General features: G+C 37.0%; 1 long non-coding RNA gene across 1 annotated transcript in view; it reads right to left on the reverse strand.

Annotated features, from left to right (window-relative positions):
* Positions 1 to 3358: 3358 nt before the first annotated feature.
* Positions 3359 to 24600, reverse strand: part of LOC132710254 (uncharacterized) — a 60025-nt gene continuing 38783 nt past the window's right edge. Inside the window, exon 2 of the long non-coding RNA XR_009620973.2 lies at positions 3359 to 4853. This is a non-coding gene — a long non-coding RNA (uncharacterized LOC132710254). The remainder of the gene's footprint in view (positions 4854 to 24600) is intronic.

A 24600-nucleotide genomic window follows, 5' to 3' on the forward strand; every position in this document is an offset into this window, starting at 1 on the left:
CTTGGGACGGTCCTTCCCACACCGGCTGCAACTTTTTCTCCTTAAGTGCTTTGATCAGGACCCAGTCTCCGCTTTTGTATTCATGGATTTGGAAATCAAGAGGTGGAGTCTGTCCTTTTTACCTTAAATGAGAAAAACACTGGGACAGTCCCTGTATATATTTTTTCAGAAAAAAACATCTTTCAATTCTATCCTAAGCATCTCAACTTTCCCCGCATACAGCAATCCAAACATCATTTCATACGTAAATATCCCCAGAACTTTCCTAGGACTAGTTCTTATTCTTAATATAGCTAAAGGCAAACACTTCGTCCAAGGTAGTTGAAGCTCTAACATTAATCTTTGTAACATAAATTTACTTGTCTGATTAGCACATTCACAACGCCCTGTAGAACTTGGCGTGAACAATAAATGTAGTTGCCAATCAATTCCTAATTGTTCTATAACCTCTATCACCTGGACAATGAAATGTGTACCGCTATCACTATCAATAAGATCAACCAATGCATATTTGGGTATTATTCGCTCCAATATGATTTAACAATCATCTGAGCACCTGTCTTTACACAAAGAAAGGCTTCAAACTATCCAGTAAATTAATCCACTATTATTATTACATATATCAATGGTCACACCACCGGCATTTCAATGTAATCTACTTGGATTCATTGAAAAGGCCAAATGGTCAATCTCTACATATTATGCACATACACAATGTATTCATTTCCGTACCATTTGTATAACTATTGTATACACACTCCTACACACATATATGCATATATGTTTAATAAAATCAATAAGTGCTTGCATTCCCCAATAGGTTCCCTCATGCACTCACAGCTTTAGTAAAAATTTGCACCCTTCCTTTAGTCATCCATTTCCCATTCACTTACACATCCCTTCATCCACTATTTGTATAATAGCAAGTTTAGAAGAACCTATCAGCTGCCTTTAAAACAGCTGTGATAAAATCCACCTGCTGCAATTCCTTCCTATTACTAAATATCAACCCCCTTTCAATCCAGATTATCCCAAAAGTATGTATGATACCATAAGCATATTTTGAATCAACATGAATATTCCCTACCTCATTAGTTAATATGCGCAATGCTTACAATAAAGAAAAAACCTCACATGTCTGCTCTGACCATTCAGACGGTAACTTTCCAGCTTGCAATATCGTAGTAGTGTCTCCATTCACAACTACATAACCATTCAGCCTCATCCCATTCTCAACCTATTTATTCATAACCACACAATTTCATTTCACATCATCCCATCTCTCTCTCCTGACAGGAATTCAACTAAATTTAAATTCCTATTGGTCAAGAGAACCAAATTCTCTTGAGACAATTTTATTACTTTCTTCAACTCTTCAAACCTTTCTTCCAAACAACTTAGTTTGGAATTAACTATCAATAAATCAATAAAGTATCAATAAATACTCAACTCTCCCCACTTCGGAGGAATCACACCACACCTCTATCACAAATTAGCTAAACTATTTCCATAAGCTTCAAAGAAATGCAAAGCTTAATCTAAATTCACAAGTCTAAACCACAAGTCTATACAGACTAACTTACAGGTAACTTCCTAGCTAACCAGACCAAAAGTCCATCTTTACTTTCTACCAGTAAGTAATTCTTCCCTCAAGGGAACATCCCTTATCTGGACAACACTAAGCTAAAATAACATAGTCAACTATTCCCCAGGCTATCCAGTATCGAGGCTATCCTAGAAATCTCCTTCTCAACATTCAAAATCATTCAAAATGCACAGACATAAAAATATAAAAGTGGGTAATAAAAAACTTCAAAAAGCAAAAGAAAATCACCTAATAGAGGTACTCCGGCTAATAGAGGTACTCCGGCTCTCTACTCCCAAAAATAATTATTTTAAACTTTCAATGTCACTTCTCTATTATATAGATTTATTTAAACACCTCAAACATTTCACAAACAAAAATAAAATCAAAACTCAGAGCAGGACAGGAAATACATCTGCATAGCTGCCAATGCAGTCAGAAACAATGCAGGATCAAATCACCCATTCGCCCCTCCTTTCTCTCAGACAAACTCAGCAAAGGAAAAAAAATGTGTAAAAGGGAAAACAAACCGCACCTCCCCCCCCTTTCCTACTTTTCTTGTTCAGAACAAAAAAAACAGGGGAAATATAGGGAGGAAAAATACTACTCCTGTCTCCATTTAACATCGTAAATACCTCTTCCTAATCCTACTTCTCCATAGGATCTCTCTCATCTCTCACTTGCTCATTCAAACACTTGCTATTACAACATAACAACAACTACAACAACAAACTCTTGCCACTCACTATTTCATTATACAAAAGGAGACCTCTCAGGGATTCAACGCACAGGCATTTACAAATATCAGGATCACCGTACCACCCCCCCATGTGAGGGCTTACCACACACACTCATATTTATTCTGCAATCAGACCTTTTAGTGTATTCCAACACACACATACCATTTAACAACATTTGCAAACCTGGAATAAAACCTGGGAATGTTCCATCCCTTCAGATACCCATTTCATTTTCATCCTTGACATCTTGTAGCCTACTCCTCAAGCAGTGGAAAACTTCAGGATGCGGTTTTTTAATCAAAAACTTGAATTCGGGCCCTAACCATCATCCGTTTTCCACAGCTCCAAGCTCAAGCCAAGAAGGTCACTTAATTAGCCGGCACACATATATCTCTATCACATCACATTAATCAAAGACAAAATATTCACATTCAACCTCAGGTAGGAAGAACAATAAACCTTCCTTACTACATTCCTATAGAGTTTTCTGCCTCATCCAAGAACGAGAAAGATCTGTATACCAAGCTCACATCCCAGAAGAGACAATGCATCCCTCCCAAACAGATTAATACCTGCTTCTGGAACAAATATCACATCCAAATGTATAATACACTTTCCACAACTCAATTTCACATTCTTCAACAATGGCACATCAAAAGGTATACCCTTGACACCTCTTATCTTAATAGTTACACCTGTGGGATGCACTCCTCTAGGCAATTTACAAATAGAGGTTCTAGTCACACCCGTATCTATTAGAAACACATGATCCTCCTCTTCTGGACCCACTAATCATCCTCTTCTCAGGACAAGCTCTAGCAAAATGCCTCTCCTTTACACACACAAAGCACTTCTTGCTTTCCAATCCACCAACACTAGGAGTAATACTCTCCCGATTCCAGAACACTGTCGCCACATTGCAACAGATGTTTCACAAAGCCTTTTCCTCTTCCACCTAACTCCTTTCCCTCTCCTGTCTGTTTCAACACAGACACCATCATTCGACTTTTCTTTCTTTCTTTTTCTCCTAGTCTTGGCCTTGTCCCTATTCACATAGACCTTTTGAGCTTCTTTCAACAGAGCAGCAATATCAGTAGTAGCCCAATTCTCAAGCTTCTGTATGCCTGGCCATGATTTTGTCACAAATTTCATTTTCATTAAGGACTCATAAGCCGGCATTTCAGGAGAAAGACCAGTGTGCTTATTCAAATTGTCCTTAATATATTCCAGAAACACAGACGGTGTTTCTTCCCACAACTGTTCCACCTCCAAGACTTTTGTTAAAGTTTCTTCCTTGAGGTACAGCTGTCTTAACTCCCTGAATTATAATTCTCTTCAGGTCCTCCATTTGCCCCCGGTCAGCCAAATTAACTAATTTAGCTAATTTAGGATCAAATGGAGACTTAACATCGGCAGCAACGGGCTGAGCAGCCCCCACTTGGATTTTATCCAAAAAAAAAGCCATAGCTGCCTTTCGAATTTGTGACCTCTCCTCAAGGGAGAACAAAAATCCAATGACTCAGACAACTTGATCAGATCCGCCTATAAAGACGGCATGTTGCCTTCATAATCTTCCAGATCAGAAGATGTCAAAGACACATTCACAAAAGCCGCAATACTATTCAGCATTCCTCTTAAAGGAAACATTCCTTTAGTTTGTGAACATGTAACACGAGGAGAAGTGGATGGATTCTGTTTCACAGTTACTGACAATTCATCCAACTCCTTCTCCGGCTGCCTATATTACTGCCCTGCCGAAGTCTCTTCCTTTCTGCTCCCAGCAACAACATTCCACCCACAACCTGGATTATACGAAGGAGGGGGAGGTGGGCATGTAGCATAAACTAAAGGATCCTAGCCTTCCTCTTCTCCTTCCCATACAAAACTCTAGAACTTCTCTGGGGAAGAGGGTCAAACTACTGAACATGGAACTGAGGTTCAACATATGGCAACTGAGAAATAAGTTTTTTGCTTTCCAAAACCTTCTTCAAGGCATTAATCCAATACGGGTCAGACTCCCCAAACTTACTCCACCTATAATTAGGCTTTATCAAAATAAATTTCGGCCACACCCTAGTACAATAATTAATCATAGCTACTTTATCCAACTGTTTGGTATAAACCTTCAACCAGTCCTCTGTCCACTGAGTTAACAACTCCCCTAAAGGTGATATCGGAGAGATGGAGGGTATTTTATTGTTAGTATTATTACCACGTTTACTCCAAGAAAGCCCCATACTGTCACTTTCACACACAAACCACACACACTAAGCACACCTAATAATAACCCAAGAGAGAGGAAAGAATACTCACTCACTCCCAGTGCAGTCCCCCGGAACGTTCCTCTTGTCTCCTGTCTCAACGTCCAAGTCTCCGTCTCAGGGCTTTTAGAAAAGCTGCTCCCGTCCGGCAAGAAAACAAACCTTACACCAAAACAGTGTTTTGTGCGCTTTTTTAGATTTATTTGCTCACCAGACGAAAGGTTCTCAGGTCCCTGTTCAGTGCCAATTGTGATACACAGGAAATACCTGTCATCCGGAAAATAATTGACAGAGTTGAAAGATGAGACAAGGAAAAATTTATTTCTTTGCAAAGGTCCCTCTCAAAGTGAGAGAGCAATTTACATATCTCTCTGACCGTCTTTTATACAATTTTAGGTTACATCGTACAGGATACAAACCAGGATACAAGCATGTCCCTTGAGTACAATTTCAGACTTTATATAACAAGTAAACACATGTTTTTCCCTTGTGGAAAGTCCCCACAAATCCAGTATATAAAAATACCATACTTAAAAATATTGCTTATACGTGTAATATGTAATATCAGCATATGCGTATTTCCCCTTCTTAATGAGGGCAAAATGACCTGAATCCTATTTCCTGCCAGAGAAACACATTCTCAAGAACACAGGAATTACACAGTTCCTTTCTCATGTTCTTAAATGTCAGCTAAATTATATAATCAGGTTATACAGAGTAAAATAAAGCCTTGACATGATTTCAAAATGGCGTAACTTAGGCTATACTTTTTTACAGGAATAATCCTAATTTCTTTATTTCTCACACCTTATTATCTTATTAAGCTGTTGAAAATAAGTCTTTTCAATTTTTATCAGTACTGTCTGAAATATGAATAATAATCTTGGTAATATATTCATCTTTATTATTGCAATCCTTCCCATTAGTGACAATTGAAGATTCTTCCACTTCTCCAAGTCTTTCTTGATTTATTGTTTTAATCTATAATAATTATCCTCTTTTATCGTTACATATCTTGAAGACTCCTAAGTATTTAACTTTTTCACCACTTGTATATCTAAGTTCTCTTCTATCTCTCTTTGTGTTTTTCTGTAATATTTTTCACCAAAATGTTCGTTTTATCTTTATTTATTTTTAGACCAGACACCTTTCCATAATTCTATATTTGTTCTAGTAATTTGGGAGCTGTTGTTTGTGGTTCCTCTAAGATGATTACTAAGTCATCTGCAAAAGCTTGCAGTTTATACTCTTCTGTTTTGATTTTCATCCCTTTATCTCTTCATTTCACCTAATATTTCTATTTAAAACTTCTAAGGACAAAATAAACAGCAATGGTGATAGAGGACATCCTTGTCTAGTGCCCTTCATAATGCTAACATTTTCTGTCATTTCTCCATTCATCATTATCTTAGCAGATTGTCTGTCATAAATCATTTTTATAGTGTTTATAAATCTGTCCGCAAAGTCCATTCTCTGCAGTAGTTCTATCATAAATTGCCAGTTCACATTGTCAAAAGCTTTTTGGGCATCTAGAAACATCATTGCCATTTGTTTTTCTGAATGTCTCTCATAATATTCCAAAGTATTCAAAATTATCTTCATATTGTCTCTGATTTGCCTTTTAGGTAAAAATCCATTTTGGTCCATATGAATAAATTCATTTAACAGTTTTTAAAATCTATCTGCCATTACTGAAGCAAAAAATTTATAATCCACATTTAGAGGTCTATAGTTTTTTTTAAATCAATTGTAGGTCTGTATCCTCTTTAGGTATACGTGTTATCTAAGCCTCCCTCCATGAGTCTGGCATTCTTGCCTTCATTACTAATTCATTAAATAGTTCCAACATTACATTATTCATCACGTCCTGGTGCTTTCACATTTTTTGTCCTTTTATCGCTTCTGTTAATTCCATCATTGTTATTCTTTCCTCTAGCATTCCCTTATATTGTTCTGGTATTTTAGATAAATCTGATTTTTCCAAATATTTTATTATCTCTTCCTCTGAAATCTTTTCTTGGGAAGAGAGTTTTTCATAGTATTTTTGAATTACTATCTTCTTTTCTTCATTTCTATAGTGTAATTTCCCCTCTTCATCTTGTAAATATTTTATTATTTTCTTCTTCTTCTCTTTTTTTAATTTATTCTAACTACCTTCCTGGTTTGTTTGCATTTTCAAAAAAATTCTGTTTAGATGCTCTTAATTTATTTGCTAATGATTCCTGTTCATTTAAATTCATTTCATGTTTTTTCACTTCCATCAGCTTCTCGATTTTTTTATTTTGGATATCTTTTTGGAATTCTTTCTCTAAGTTCTTATACTCTTCCAATCTTATCTGTTTTTGCCTTTTCTTTTTATTCTTTTTTTCCCAAATATGTAATTGCTAAACCTCTAATATAAACTTTCATTGTATCCCATACATTCTGAAGTGATGTATTTTCTTTCTTATTTATTTTAAAGAAAAATTCTTGTTCTTTTTCCATAAACTGCTGAAAGTCTTTTTCATTTAATATTGTTACATTCAAAGTCCATCTTGTCTTTTTCTTCTTTCCTTTCCATATTATTGTCATTGGGCTATGGTCCGCCCAAATATTTGAAGCAATATTTACTTCTTGTATATTATCTGTAAGTTCTGTAGACATCCATATCCTTGACCACAATAAATGTCTATTTGAATAGAAGGTATACTGGTTTTCTTTCAAGTGTTTTATATCCAAATATCTTGAATACTCAACTCTTCTATCATTGTAAAAAAAGATTTTGACAATATTCTTCTGGATATTTTATTTGTCTTCATTGTTTTATAGTCCAAATCCACATTTGTTATGGCATTAAAATCACCCATTATACATACATATTCATAGTCTAAAATTCTAAAATTTTTCTGTGTAATCTCCGATCAAATTCTTTTGTTTTTCATTTGGTGCATATATTGCTATCAAAAATATTAAGCTTCCGGTCTGGCTTCCGTCGCCGCCAGACGGTTCTCTGAGACTGCCAGCCCCGTTGCCTGTAAAGAGCCGCCTTTACATCTGAAAGGCGGCTCGAAAAACTCCATTTCCTGAAGGAAATGTGAGACAGAGCAGGCGAGGGCAGGTAGAGCTCTCTGCAAAGTCCCCAGAGTTCTTTTTTTACTCTTGGGGATGAGCAGGTTGTGGCTCCCTATTTCCGCTCGCCGCTGCTCCGGGCTTCGGGAGAACTCTGCCTTTTTGCAGAGCCAGGTTCTGGGACCGGACCAATCAATTAAATTAACAGATGGTTTAATTAAAGAGGACGAGATTTGGACTTGGGACCCTAAATCGCAAGTATTTTTAATGATTTTACAAGCGTTTTTAAGTGAAGGAAAAAAAAGTTTAAAATGGCGACTGCTGAGGCTTGAGAAGAAGGAGAAAGCCGAAAGCGAAAGTCCTTCCGTAACAAGATACAAAGTAGTGGAATAAACAGTGCTGGCTAGAATCTAGAAGAAAAATATCTATTTTAAGTTTCTTTTTTCTTGGAGATTTGTACTTGATCTTGCTTGGGGAAAAGTTTTCTTTCTTTAAAAAGAGTTTGTTTGTGTGGCAGGATGGCGTTAAAACTAATAAAGCCTGACAAACAAGCAGTGGGGGTGGGGGTGTTCCCCCATTTACAATTATGTGAACAAGTTCTGAGCTTACAGACTCAGCAGAATGGCTTTAATTTAAAAGAATTTGTCCTGGAGGAAATGGCAAGATATCACGAGACTGTGAACCAGAAACTTGAAAAATTTAGGCAGGAAATTAAAGAAATGATACAACTAAAGTATGATAATCTGCAACGAAAGATTGTAACAGTGACTAATGCTTTTTCAGAAATTGTTATAAAGATGGATACAAATATCAAGTTATTAGAGTCTAAAATGGAGGAAGTTGATGATAAGATTTATAATTTGGATAATAAAATACAAAGAATTGAAAATGATTTGATAAATATTCAAGACAATAGTTTAGAAGTAAAGTCTAAAAAGGAAGCTGGTCACGAGACTTACAATGCAGAAGATATAAAGCAAGGGATTGAAAAAGAAGTTACAATGATGCAATACAGGCTCACGGAATTTGCGATTAGAATGAGAGGGTTACAGGAAAATAATAGAGATGATTTAAGAAAAATATCTGCTCAAGTTCTGGCTGGGATTTTAAAAGTTCATCCTGAGGAGGTATCTTGTAAGATTGACAAGGCCTATAGAGTAAATTCTTGGATTGCAAAGCAAAGGCAATTGCCTAGAGATGTGGTGATTTACTTCACAGATAAAGAAATAAGAAATGATATTGTGCAAAAATCCTTTAATTCTACTCTACAATTGTATGGAAGAAAGATCTGGATATATAAAGAGTTGCCGCCTAAGATGCTAAAAGATAGAAAGAAATTTGGATTTTTGGTGACTGAGCTAAAGAAACAAAACATCTCATTCAGGTGGGACGTTCCAGTTGGCATAATATTGAGATATCAAGGAGAAAGATATCAGCTAAATACTGTTGAAAAAGCGGAAGAATTTTACTACAAGGTTCTCAAAAAGCAAAATCAACAAGAGATAGAAATTCAAGATAAGCAGAAGGAGGTGGAAGTAATGGAAAAACAGCAAGTTACAGAGGTCTTTGTAGATGAACCGCTTCTGGATTCTCCTTCAGAGGTCTCAGCTGGACTATTTATAAATACAAGAGAGGCGGCTCTGGATTCTAATGTAATGATTTATCAAGTTACAGACCAGCATGGAAATCAATCAGTTGATATACAACTCATAGAACCAGAAAGGAGATTTAAGCCACAAAAGCAAAACCAACAAGATCAAGTTATAGATCAGCATGAAAACCAAACAGTTGATATACAATTTATAGAAAGGAAATCAGGATGGAGATCTAACCCACAAAATGTCAAGAAAAGAAGAAGCAGGTCTCACAAAAACAAAAACTTTTAAACTAAACAACAGCGTAATGCCAGTTATTTAAGAGATGATTGAATATATGAAAAGATAGCTGAGGCAAAGTATTGGTTTATATTATCCTGAGGAGAGTGACAGACTTCTGCAGTGCTGTACTTTGGGATGTGAAAAGGGCCTTAAACTGAATGGATTGGAACTATCTTTTTTTGGATTCTTTGATAAATGTACTACGTTTATGCTGAGCTACAAGGCGAGAGAGCTATGGAATTGGCACGCAGATGATCTGGCTGTTACCCTATTACGGTGGTTGGAATTAATAATTTGGATGAAAGACACCACTATAGACACTATATGGAATACAAATATAAAGTCACTCGGGTGGTTGTTTTCTTTTCTTTCTTTTTTTTTAAGAAGATATTTGTTATTGATGGGGGCAGATGGTAATTGAAAATACCGAACATACTGTTGGAATTAGGATGTGATGTTACCCTAACATGGGTGATGGAGTTAACAATCCAGCTGAAAGACATTACAGAAGATATCATATGGATTACAAGCTTAAAGTCTTTTTTAAGAGGATTTTATTTACATAAGGGAATATTTTTTAGTGGTGTGGGCAGAAGAATAAAGATATTAAGAATTATTAAGTATGGTAGTCTTGTAGGAAAGTGGGTGGAGACAGGTTAGCTTATTGATTGTTTAGTTTAAGAAAAGGGATATTATGTTTAGATATGAATATATGTAAAAGATTTGAGTTAAGAGATATATCGATGGGGGTGGAGGAAATGAGTAGACTATGAATTGAATAATGTTAAATTAGGATTTATTATATAATCTTATAGTGGAAGGTTGCTTTGAAATGTTATATTAATATATATAAAAGATTTGATTTAAGAGATATATGTATGGGGGGTGGAAAAAGGGTAGATTATGAGCAGAAATTGCTAAACTGGGAGATATAATAATATTATTATGCTAAATTAGGAGTTATTATATAATGTTATAGTAGAATGTTATTTTGAAATGTATAGTATAAGGGGGATATAATAATATTATTAGAAAGAAAGGGTCAGCATATGGGGGATGGAGTAAGGGGATGGTAAAGTATTATATAATCTGTTATGAATTTGGGTTTTATTTTGAAGAAGCCACAGGGGGAGGGGAGGGGGAGGGGGGTTAGGGAGGAGGGGGGGAAGGGGGGGATTTGTATTTGAAAAACTTTTTCAATAAAAAAAGAAAATTAGAATCCTGCCATCTTCATCCTCAAAAAGTAATTTAGGTTCTAATTTTTCTTTGATATACAACGCCACTCCTCTTTTGCTTTGTTGTATCAATGATGTAAATAGAACTCCTAACTTTGGATATTGTAATAATTTTAAATGTTGTTTTCTAATATGTACTTCTTGTAGGCATATAATTTATTTTATTTTATTTTATTTTTCAATTTATATACCGTCCTTCTCCCTGAGGACTCAGGGCGGTGCACAGCCAGAATTAAAAACATGAAATACAAATATTAAAAACAATTAAAATCTATGTAAATTTGGCCCAAAATTTAAAAAACCACAAACCAATTAAACATTTAAAAATTTTAAAAAAATTTCTTCCTAAGCCAGCCCGGCTTGCTGGAAAAAGTGGGTTTTAAGGGCATGGCGGAAGGCACTGAGGTCTTGGATTCTCCTTATCTCTGGGGGCAGCTGATTCCAGAGGGTAGGTGCCCCCACAGAGAAGGCTTTCCCCCTGGGGGTCACCAGCCTACATTGTTTGGCTGATGGCACCCTGAGGAGGCCCACTCTGTGGGAGCGCACGGGTCGCTGGGAGGTCATCGGTAGCAGCAGGCGGTCTCGAAGATAGCTAGGGCCTATGCCATGGAGCGCTTTAAAGGTGATAACCAACACCTTGAAGCGCACCCGGAAGACCACCGGGAGCCAGTGCAGCTCACGCAGGAGCGGTGTTACATGGGAGCGCCATGCTGCTCCCATCACTACCCGCGCTGCTGCGTTCTGGACCCGCTGGAGCCTCCGGGTGCCCCTCAAGGGGAGCCCCATGTAGAGAGCATTGCAGTAGTCAAGGTGAGAGGTGACGAGGGCGTGAGTGACTGTGCACAGGGAATCCCGATCAAGAAAGGGCCGCAACTGGCGAATCAGGCGAACCTGATAAAAGGTCCCCCTGGTTACAGCCGTCAGATGTTCCTCCAAGGACAGCTGCATATCCAGGAGGACTCCCAGATTGCGAGCCCTTTCTGTGGGGGCCAAGGACTCGCCCCCAATAGTCAGTGATGGAGTCAACTGACTATATCGGGATGCCGGGAGCCACAGTCTTGGAAGGGTTGAGCTTGAGCCTGTTCCTCCCCATCCAGATCCGCACAGCCTCCAGGCACTGAGACATCACTTCAAGGGCATCGTTGGGGTGGCCTGGGGTGGAGATGTACAGCTGGGTGTCATCAGCGTACTGATGGTATCTCACCCCGAAGCCACGGATGATCTCGCCCAGCGGCTTCACATAAATGTTGAACAGAAGGGGCGAGAGGACCAATCCTTGCGGCACTCCACAGACGAGAGGCCTCAAGGTCGACCTCTGCCCCCCTGCCAACACAAACTGCGACCAGTCGGAGAGAAAGGAGGAGAACCACCACAATACGGTGCCTCCCACCCCCAATTCTTCCAGCCAGTGCAGCATGATACCATGGTCGATAGTATCAAAAGCCACTGAGAGGTCTAACAGGACCAGAACAGAGGAGCAACCCCTGTCCCGAGCCCTCCAGAGATCATCAACCAATGGGACCAATGCCGTTTCTGTGCTGTGCCCAGACCTGAAACCCGACTGGAACGGATCTAGATAAGATGTTTCCTCCAGGAATTGTGGAAACTGTCGCGCGACCACACTCTCAACAACCTTCGCCATGAAGCGAAGGTTGGAGACAGGACGATAGTTGGCCAATATTGCCGGATCAAGGGATGGCTTCTTGAGGAGAGGCCTCACCACCACCTCTTTCAAGGCAGCGGGGAAGTAACCTTCACTCAACGAAGCGTTGATAACACCCTGGAGCCAGCCTCGTGTAACCTCCCGGGAAGCCAGTACCAACCAGGAGGAACACGGGTCCAGTAAACATGTGGCCGTACTAAGTCTCCCCAAAATCCTGTCCACATCATCGGGAGTCACAGCATCAAACTCCTCCCAGATAACATTCTCAAGACTATTCCTCGTCACCCTGCCCTGATCTACCCAGTCAGAGTCCAAATCCCCCCGGATCTGAGCGATTTTCTCATACAGGTATTGTCCGAAATCCTCCGCCCTGCCTTCCAGGGGATCCTCCCGCACTCCCGGATGGAGCAGGGAGCGGGTCACCCTAAACAGGGCGGCCGGACGATTCCCTGATGACGCAATAGAGGCGGAAAAGTAATTAAACTTTGCCGTCTTTATCGCCACTAGGTAGGTCTTAATATGCGACCTTACCAGTGTTCAATCAGATTCAGCGAGACTGGCCCTCCAACCGCTCTCCAGGCGTCTTTTCCAGCGCTTCATTTCCCTCAGCTCCTCAGTAAACCGAGGAGCTGCGCGGGATCGGCACATAATGTCCATCTTCAAGCTATTTAATTTAGATAAAGTTCTATTTCTTTTTATCGCTGCATTCAGTCCATTTACATTTAAAGATATTGCTTTAATTTCTTCTTCCATGTTTTACTTGTTACTAGTTTTTGACTTCATCGCCCTTGTCTCTCTTTGTTCCATTGAATCTGTTGTTTCGATGAAGAAAGACGTGTAGGCAGGATGATGATTCATGGGAAGGCCCCTCAGTGTGAAGGTACCTTGGGGAAGGCACCCTCACCCCATCCAAAAGGCTTCCTTTTATTGTCATTTTACAACTATCATGGCAAAACATCAATCAACGTTTACTTGTCCTGATTGGCTAAAGAAAGCTCGTGAAGTCCATATGGACCCCTTGTGTCTCTCTCATGTATTTCCTGTGACAAACAATGCTACGTGCTGGGTCTCCATTCTTTGTATATATTGATATAGGGTCTCTGCCAGACATCCTGTCTTTGCATTCCTGAGAAGATTAGGATTTTGTGGTAATGTTGTTTACCCAGTGCGGTTTGCCGACAACTGAGATAACACCATTTCCACAGAATCCTTGGATCTCGATCCTTCTTTTAGGGCTCTTTCTTCCTTTGCTTTTTCATCTTTGTCTTTCTCTTCATTTTTTTGCTTTGTCTCTCCTACTGCTCCCAAATCTTCTTCTAGTGATCCACAAAATTGCTGATAAAATAATTTTGCTTTTTCAATGGAGTCAAGTCTATGTCTTTGTTCTTGCCATGTCACCAAAATTCCTTCTGGTATTAATCATCTAAAACTCACTCCTTTGAGTATTAGGAACTTTGTTAGAAATTGATATTCTCTCCTCAGTTCTCTAACTCTTCTAGGTATTTGTCTTAATACCACAATTTCTTTATCTTTGTGTTTCAGTGCTGTATTTCTTGCTGCTTTTAATATCTCTGTTTTCACTGCTTTCTTCATAAATCTTACATGTACTTCTCTCTGTAGTTTGTTGCATATCTCATTGCATATCTTGTGTATACTCTGAAGGCTTCATCAATCTAATTTAAGATCTTTTCCTTGGATTGTTCCAAGACTTCTGATAATATCTCAACAATCATCTCAGGTTTTTCTCCTTTTTCTTCCTCTATATTTTGAAATCTTAAGTAAAACTCAGAATGCTCCATCTCCAACAGAATAATTGTCTTTTCAGTTGATACCAATTTTTCTTCTAATTCCTCAATTTTCTTTTCTGTCATTTCTTCTACTTTCTTTGTTTTTTCTTCTACTTTCTGGATTCTCTCTTCATTTTTCCCAGTCATGGCATTCATTTCTTTTATTTCCTGTTTTAAGTCATCATGAAGCGATTGTATAAAATTTCTTAATTCCATCATCTCCAAAGTTTTCCGTGTTTCTGTCGATGAGGGACTTGCTGTTGAATGTAGATATGATGTAAATTTCTTCATATTTATAATCCAAGTGTCTAATCCTCCCAAATGGTTAAATTAGCAAAAAAATAAAAATTAAATACAAAAATTAAAAAACAAAAATTCCAATCAACCACCTCCCTCAAAAATCAAATTTCCAAATACCCCAACAGAGAGAGAAAAGAAGAAAAAAAGAGAAAAAATTCAACTGCCAAAAGTAAAAGATAAAAATACAAATCCAAACAACCAAAAAGGAAAAATTTTCTTCTGACTCTTTCAGTCTTAATCCAATTTCTTGTCAATCTAATCCTGTTTTTTTAAAAAGGCATAGAAAAAGTCCCTAAAAAAATAGAAAACACAAAACACAAAATAGAGTGCCTTTCATCCACCAGCATGATCTTTCTTTTTTTTTGAAATTTTTTTATTTGAAAATACAAACTAAACAAAACAAATCACAACAAAACATACAAAACATGTAAATATATATATCAAGTTTATCGTAACTATACTGTATGTTCTTATTTGTGCTTCTGACTCCTCATTATTATTAGTCTATCTCTTATGTCTATCTTGGTGGTTCATTATTAACCTATGTTCGTAGTTTATATTCCTATTACTATATTAGGTCACTCCACTTACTTCCTAATTTTTCCATTTTCTGCCTTCCAACCAGGTGTACCACTTTTCCCATACTAGGTAGTAATCATGTTCTTCTCTATTTTGTAATTCCTTTGTGAATCTGTCCATTTCTGCACATTCCATGATTTTGCTAATTACTTTATCTTCCATTGGTATGTCACTACTTTTCCAATTTTGTGCAAAAATTATTCACGCTGCTGTCGTTATGTGAATGATTAAGTATTTTATTTCCTTTTCATATTGTCCATTTATTATACCTAATAGAAAGGTTTCTGGCCTCATTTCTATTCTTTATTGGGTTATTTCTTCTATTTGTTTTCTGATCGTTAGCCAATATTGTTTTGCCACTGGGCAGGTCCACCACATGTGGTAATAGGTTCCTTTGTGGAGTTTACACTTCCAGCATGTTGGGGGAGTGTTGGGGAACATTCTTGCCAGTCTGGCCGGTGGAAGGTGCCACCTATAAAACATTTTGTACAAGTTTTCTTTATAGGGTACAGACATTGTTAATTTATAATTTATTGTCCATAATTTTTCCCAATTGTCTAATTCAATGTTGTAGCCAAAATTCTTTGCCCAAATTATCATGTTTTCCTTAACCACTTCTTCTTCTAATTTGTATCCTTGTAAAAAACTATAAACTTTTAAAATCAATTTATCTTGTCATCCTTGTAGAATTTTATCTAATTCGTCTTGGCCTTTTTGGAATCCAAATTGTGCCAAATCTTTCTTATACCTTGATTTTATTTGTAAGTATGGCCACCAGTCAATCTGTACCCATGTCCTTCAATTCTTGTCTCGTTCTTAGCAAGTCTTTGTAAGTTTTCATTTTGGTGTTGTCCATGGCATTTGGGTAGATCTGAGTTTCCATGGTCGACAACTATTCCGGAATTTTATTGTAGTGTATTTTTTTGATGCTCTGCCAAGTCTGATATAGTGCATGTCTAATCATGTGCCTCTGGAAATATCCATGTCATCTATCGGTGCCCTCCCATAGAAATGCATGCCATCCTCGTTCTAGGTCAAATCTTTTCAAATTCAGTAATCTTTTATTTTTGAGTTCCATCCATTCTTTGATCCAAATTAATGCTGATGCTTTATAATATGATTCTCAATCCAGTACTGCCAGTCCTCCTCTTTCTCTTGTATCCTGTAAGTGATTTATTTTAATTCTTGCTTTCGTGCCTTGCCAAATGTAATCTGATATTAATTTATTGAAATCCTTGAGGGACTTCCTGCTTGCTTCTCGTCACTGTTAGACGGTCCCTCGGGACCGCCAGCCCCATCACCTGTAAAGAGCCGCCTTTACAACGGAAAGGCGGCTCGAAAAACTCCATTTCCAGGAGGAAATGTGAGATAGAGCAGGTGAGTGTAGGTAGAGCTTTCCGCGAAGCCCCCAGAGTTTTTTTTTTTACTCTTGGGGGTGAGCGGATGAGGCTCCCTATATCACTCGCCGTTCGCTCCGGGCGTTGGGAGACCTCTGCCTTTTTTCAGAGCAAGGCGACGAAAACAAGCTTTTCAAGATAATTAACAGACTAAGTAAAGAGGATGAGATCTGGACCTGGATCTGTGACCCTAAATCGCAAGTATTTATATTTATCTTGTAAAGAATACTGAACAAAGTAAAAAAGAACTTTTAAAATGGCGATTGCCGAAGTTTGAGCAGGGAAGCTGAAAAGGGAAAGTCCTTCCATTTCTTATTAAGCCACAAAGTAGCGGAATAAATACTCTTGGCTACAATTGAAGAAAAAGCTCCACTTTTGTGTTTTCTTTTTCCTGGAGATTTGGTATTGATCTTGTTTGGAAAGAAGCTTTTTTTTCTTTCTTTGTTTTTCTTTTTTTTTCTAAGAGAGTCTGTCTGTGTGGAAATATGGCATTCAGACTTACAAAGCTAGATAAACAAGCAGTGCGGGGGGATTCCCCCATTTATAAACTACATGAACAAGTTCTAAACTTACAGACTCAGAAAACTGATTTTAATATAATTGAATTTCTCTTGGAGGAGATTGTAAGAAGGGATGAGATTGTGAATCAGAACTTTGAAAAATTTAAGCAGGAAATTAAAGAAATGGTGCAATTAAAGTTTGATATTTTGCAACGAAAGATTGCAAAAGTGACTAATGGTTTTTCAGAAATTGTCATGAAGTTGGGTACAAATATTGACTTATTAGAGTCTAAAATGGAGGAAATTGAGGATAATTTGGACAATAAAATACAAAGAACTGAAAATGATTTGATAAACACTCAAGATAATAGCTTAGAAGAAAAACTTAAAATGGAAGCTGATTATAAGACTTGTAATGCAGAAAATATAAAACAACGGATTGAAAAAGAAGTTTTAATGATGCAATATAATCTCACAGAATATGCGATTAGACTGAGAGGATTACAGGAAAGCAACAGAGATGACTTAAGAAAAATATCTTCTGAAATTCTGGCTGGGATCTTAAAGGTTCATCCCGAGGAAGTATTTTGTAGGATTGATAGAGTTTATAGAATAAACTCCTGGATTGCAAAGCAAAGGCAATTGCCAAGAGATGTGGTGATTTATTTTACAGACAAAGAAATAAGAAATAATATCGTGCAAAAATCTTTTAATTCTACTCTGCATTTGTTTGGAAGAAAGATTTGGATATACAAAGAGCTACCACCTAAGATGTTATTGGAAAGAAAGAAATTTGGTTTTCTGGTGACTGAGCTTAAAAAGAGAAATATTATATTTAGGTGGGACACTCCAGTTGGTATAATATTGAGATATCAAGGAGTAAGATATCAATTAAATACTGTTGAAAAAGCGGAAGAATTTTACCAAAAAATTTTGAAAATGAGTTCAACACTTTTATGCACAATACAAGATAAGCAGAAGGAGTTGGAAATAAAGGAAAAATATCGAGCTACAGAGGCCTCTGTAGATGAATTGCCTTTGGATTCTTTAGATACCTCAGCTGGATTATCCACAAATAAAAGAGATGTGGCATTGGATTCTAATGTGATGATTCATCAAGTCACAGACAAGCATGGAAATCCATCAGTTGATACACAACTTATAGAAAAGAAATATGAATCACAAAAGCAAAACCAACAAGATCAAGCTATTAATCAGAATGAAAACTGATCAGTCGATATACAACTCGTAGAAAGGAAATTAGGATGGAGATCAAACCCACAACAAGTCAAGAAAAAAAGAAATAGATCTCGCAAAAACAAAAATTTCTAAATTAGGCAACAGTGAAGCCAGTTATTTAAAAGATGACTGAATATATGAAAAGATAGTTGAGGTGAAGCTTTGGTCAATATTATCCTGATGAGAGTGACAGACCTCTGCAGTGCTGTAATTTTGGGATGTGAAAAGAGCCTTAAATTGTTGGATTGGAATTATCCATTTTGGATTTTTTTTTTTTTTTTGATAAATATATCATGCTTATCCTGAGCTATATGGCAAGAGAGCTATGCTGGGGCATGCAGAAGACCTGGTTGTTACCCCATTATGATGGTGGGAATTAATAATCCTGAAGAAATCCACTACTACAGATATTATATGGAATACAATTATAATGTCACTCCGGTGGTTGTTTTCTTTTTTTATATACATGAAGATATTTATTGTTGATGGGGGCAGATGATAACTGACGATTTTTTGAACATTCTGTTGCAATCAAGATGCTATGTTACCCTAATATGGGCGATGGAGTTAACAATCCAGTGGAGAGACATCAAAGAAGATATTATATTATATGGATTATAAATTTAAAGTTATTGATTTTATCTATATAAGGGAATATTTTTTTTAGTAGGGTGGGCAGAAGAATAAAGATATTAAGAATTGTTATGTACGGTAATTTTGTAGGAAAGTGGGTGGAGACAGGTTAGTTTATTGATTGTTTAGTTTAAGAATAGGGATGTTTAAGAGATACATTTATGGGAGTGGAGGAAATGGATAGAGCTGAATAAATGTTAAATTAGGATTTATTATATAGCTTTTTAGGGGAAGGCTGCTTTGAAATGTTATATTAATATACATTAAAGATTAAATGTTAAAATAGGATTTATTATATAGTCTTAAAGTGGAAGGTTGTTTTGAAATGTTATATTATGTTATATTATAAATGTTATATTAATATATAGATATATGTATGGGGGAGGAGAAAAAGGGCAGATTATTGCTAAATTGGGAGTTAAAATAATGTTATTATGCTAAACTAGAAGTTATTATACAATGTTACAGTAGAATATTATTTTGAAATGTATGGTAAAAGGGGGATGTAATAATATTATTAGAAAGAAAGGGTCAGTATTTGAGGGATGGAGCAAGGGGATGGTAAAATATTATATAATCTGTTACGAAGTTGGATTTTATTTTGAAGAAGTCACAGGGGGATGGGTGGTGAGGGGGGGTTAGGGAGGGGGGGGGGAAAAGGGGAAAAAATTTGTATTTGAAAAACTTTTTCAATAAAAAAAAAAAAAGAAAGAAATCCTTGAAGAAATTCTTCCCCGGTTTTATTGGGATCACTTGGAATAGGTATAGAATTCGAGGTAGAACATTCATTTTAATTGAGGCGATCTTTCCCAAGAATGACAATTGTAGTTTTTTCCAGGTTTCTAAATCTTTTTTAATTTGTCTTGTTAATTTATCATAGTTATTGTCTCTAATTGATGAATTTTTATTGGTGAGCCATATTCCTAAATATTTCTTTGTTGTCTGTATGCCTAATTCGTCTTCTAGTTCCTTTTCTTGTTGGCTAGTAAGGTTTTTGGTTAGTATCTTTGTTTTTTGTTTATTGATTTTGAGTCCGGCTACTCTCCCATATTTCTCTATTTGGTCTAATAATTTAATGCTGGTTGTTATTGGTTGCTCTGTAATAAATATGATATCATCAGCGAAAGCCTGTAGTTTGTATTCTTCACTCTTAATTTTCAGACCTTTTATTTCCTTATCTCTTCTAATTTCCTTCAAAAGAGTTTCCAGAGCTAGTATAAATAACAGGGGGGACAGAGGGCACCCCTGTCTCACCCCTTTTGATATTGGAAATTGTTCTGTCAAATCACCGTTTATTGCTATTTTTGCTGTTTGTGAAGAATAAATTTTCTTTATCATATTTATGAATTTATCACCGAATTTCATAGCTTCCAGTTGTAGTGTAAGAAATTTCCAGTTTAAGTTATCGAAAGCCTTCTGCGCATCTAAAAAAATTAAGGCCGATTGTTTATCTACATTAATTTCATAATATTCTAATACGTCAATTATTAATCTCATATTATTTTTTATCTGTCTTTTGGGATAAAGCCATTTTGGTCCGAATGGATGTATTCATTAATTATTTTCTTAATTCTTTCTGTAATAGAATTAATAGATATTCTGTGATAGAATTCGGTGATGTCAGCGTGTTTGGAGGTAGAGAATGGGGCTCTGTTCTTGAAACTCCAAGATTCCCATCTAGGAAGCCGTTCCAGGCGCTATTGATCTTGGAGAGATCAATACATTAAGGAGGAATCTCCAAGGACCTCGGGGGGAAGGCAACCATCCCGAAGGTTCAGGTGAAACCCCCTAATTCCGGAGGGGAAAATACCAGCCATTTTGGCTGGCCTGAAGCATTGAAACCGCACAGCAGGAAGGCGAAGATCAAACTGAAAGGATCGTAACTGTATCCAATTTAAGTTGAAAGCAGATCGAGTTATAAGTGGAGTGAGTAAAGCACAATAATAAGTGAAGCAGAGAGCAGAGAGCGGAGAATTTGAGACCCCAAAAGATGGTGGAATAGCAATTTAAACAGCGGCGATGAAAGACGACAAGGGCGGAAGAAGAATTGACAGGCGGTGACTGCGCGAAAAAGAGAGACTGCTTGGAACAAGAAATTTCAAAGGGATTTACGTGGAGGCGATTGAGACCAGGCTTCAGATTTGAACCCAAAAGAGAAGAAAGTTCTTTGGACTGAATTAAGAACTGCAGTGAACTGGACGGAGGTATTAGAGAAGAAAAACAGGAAGACAGCAAAACGGTGAGAGTGACAGAGAGATGGAGGACATTGAAGCTGGGAGGGTGAGTGAAAGTGTTGCAACAGATCGGCAAGTGGAGAAGCGGTGTTAACTGAGAAGTTAACACAAAAATTGGACTGTATTAAGGTGCTGAACTTGGAAAGTTGGGCTTTTGACGATTTGGACGCATTTGGAGAGAGAGATATTAGGACATTAAAGACTATAAATACAAGAATTTGGACATAAGAATTTTACACATAAGAGTGAAAACAACTATATATTGACTGCAAAACAAGTTTATATATATACCTGACTAATCTTTGTAAAATAATATAATAGTTTTTGATTGTGAGACGTTTGTTTTAACTTGATTAATTGATCATTAATTACAAATTAAGTAGAATAAATAGCTTAAGTGGATATTAATCTAAACAATATTTAATATTTAATTCTTACTTATATATTACTTATCTATATATTACTTATATATCCACACTAGTGATATCTGATTTGCTAGATTTAATTTGATTTGATTTGATATTAATCTAAATAATTAATATTTAATTCTTACTTATTTATTACTTATCTATATATTACTTATATATCTATATTAGTGATATCTGATTTGATAGATTTGATTTGATAGATTGATTATTATATTGTATTAGTTATATTGATATTTAATGAAGTGCTAGAACAGTGGTTCTCAACCTTCCTAATGCCACGACCCTTTAATACAGTTCCTCATGTTGTGGTGACCCCCAACCAGGGGTGGGTTCTAAATTTTTTTACTACCGGTTCTGTGGGTGTGGCTTATTTTGTGGGCATGGCTAGCTGGTCATGTGACCGGATGGCCATGGCTATGTGTATAGGGACTACTCAGAGGGCTGAAAAAAGTCATTCCTGACAGGTCTTCGCACTTTTGACTGGTCCTCACACTTATGACCATCCTCACATTTATGCCCGTGCAGCATTCTTAACAACCATGTCACACATTTCACAACTGCTTCTTTTGACCATGGTGATATGATAGACAAAAAACGTAAAATGTGAGGCTAGTCGTAAATTCGAGATCTGGTCAAAAGTGCGAGGACCAGTCAAAAATAACTTTTTCAGCCCTCTGAGTAGTCCCTGTGCACAAAAGGACTACCCAGAGGGCTGAAAAAAGTGATTTCTGACAGGTCCTCGCACTTTTGACCGGTCTTCGCACTTATGTCTGGTCATCATTTATGCCCATTGTAGCATTCTTAACAACCGTGTCACTCATTTCACAACTGCTTCTCTTCACCATGGTGACAAGATAGGACAAAAAAGTAAAATGTGAGGACAGTCGTAAGTTCGAGGACTGGTCAAAAGTGCAAGGACCAGTCAGAAATAACTTTTTCAGCCCTCTGAGTAGTCCATATGCATAAAAGGATACAGCAATAGAGAGGGATGAAGGAAGGGAAGGGAAATTAGAGTAGGAGTGAGGGTAAGAGAGGGAGGAAGAGAGGAGGAGAAGGAGAAAGGAAGAGGAAGTAGGGAGGAAAGAAGAGGGGCAGGAAGAGAAAGTAAGAAGGAAAGAAAAGAGAGAGGTGGTAGGTTTGAGGAGAAAGATTGCTGTACAATAAAAAAGATGAAAGGGAAGAAAGCCAACCCCAAACAAATATAAAGATATTAAGATAAAGAATGAATTGTTAAACTTTAAAGAATAAAAGAGAACAAATATGAATAAATAACAATAATTAGAAACACACATACAAACATACAATGTATTTTCTTTGAACAGAATATTTGGCCAGTTCACAAATTTAAACAGTGTTTAGTCATTTCAATTAAATTTACAATTTCTATATTTCCTTTTTGCCATATTTATTCCTCATCTATTTTTGTAAAAAACCAATATTACCCTTCATCCTCATCTCTAATCTTAATCATATTCAATTTTTCCCTTCTATTCTATATTATACCCCTTCCCATTGTCATCTATTTTTATATCCATCCTCACATTGATTAATTATTTAATATTAGTTGTTTAATATAAATTCAGCATTTTAATATAAATCAATTAGTTATATAACTACCTTTTTTGTATATTAATCAATATGAACATGAATATTCCAATTATTTCCATGCAATCCAATTTCTTATAAATTAATTAATTATATTTACCAATAATAAACCAAATAATTTCCCCCATATATTCCTCCAAACCACAATTTAACCATTTCTCCTTTCAACACAATATACAATTAATAGTATCTCAATTATTACAATTCCCTAGTTAAATAGAGCTTTTTTTCTTTTGTGTTTTAAAATCTTGAACTCTGCTCTTTTCCCCTAAATTTCCCATTGTTTGCACCTACCTTTTTTGGTGAGGAAAAAGAAAAGAAATCTGCCTGCCTAATTTTCCAATATTGCAGCAACAGCAAAGCCAACAGCCTGCTTTACTTTCAGTTTCGTTTTTCAGCATAGCTAGGGGAAAAAAATGTACTCCAGCAAGCAGCAGAGCCCTGAGCAAAACAGCTGAGAGCAAATCAGCTGAGAGTCGGAAGCCGATCTAATCAAGGGCTAATTAACCTATGCTGAAGCTCCGCGGGCCAATAAAATTACAAAAAAACATCGAACCATTTGTTAAATTGCTGGCTCACCCGCCCCTCACCCACCACTATTTATTGGCAATAAATAGTGGTGCGGAGGGGCGGGGCAAGCCAGCAATTTAACAAACGGTTCGGCCGAACCCCCTAGAACCAGCAGAATCCCACCACTGGCTATAGGGTGGCCCTTTGAAGCCCCGTAGCAAGAATTTAAACAGTTTTTTTTCCCTCTAGCCATCAGCTGGAACTCAGGAGGCAGCAATAGATTGGGAGTGGACGGAGTAAGCCAACGGCCGGCGATCCAACAGAGCAGAGAGTGAGGGTGAGTGAAGGCATGGGGGGGGGCGAGAGTAGACTTTGGCGACCCCTGTGAAATGGCCGTTCGACATCCAAAGGGGTCATGACCCCCAGGTTGAGAACCGTTGTGCTAGAACTTTAAGTTTTTCCCCACATCTCCTTCATCTTCTCCTTCTTCTTTTTCCTCACTTGAATATATATTTACATATTTAACTATCTATTAGAGTGTTAAGTACCAAGGACATATATAGAGCCAGTATATAAAATTAACAAGATTAATTAATATTTGAAGACTTATACAATATAGACACTAGACACTATTACTGACAAAATACTACCATAGTGAACGGAATTGAAATATAATAAGAGTAGTTCAGGGCATGAAATTTTGGAAGAAGCTACAAAAAACACTTAAGATGACAAGCACCAGAACAACCACTATAACCAAAGCAAACAAGAAAATAACATCAACTCAAGCCTCTCTTACAGCATCACCTGCCCAACAGAGATCTATAGAAACAATGCTTGGAACAGAAAAAGAAAAGGTAGGCTCCATTTCCAGCATACAAAACATTCAGTCAGTCCTGGCAATGATACAGGAAGCAATGAACAAGACTCAGGAATCGATTGCTAATAACCACGAGGAGACAAAAAGAAATCACGACAA

This window comes from Pantherophis guttatus, chromosome 4 (genome assembly GCF_059756535.1).
Source record: "Pantherophis guttatus breed Tessera chromosome 4, ASM5975653v1, whole genome shotgun sequence".
Lineage (NCBI taxonomy): Eukaryota > Metazoa > Chordata > Lepidosauria > Squamata > Colubridae > Pantherophis > Pantherophis guttatus.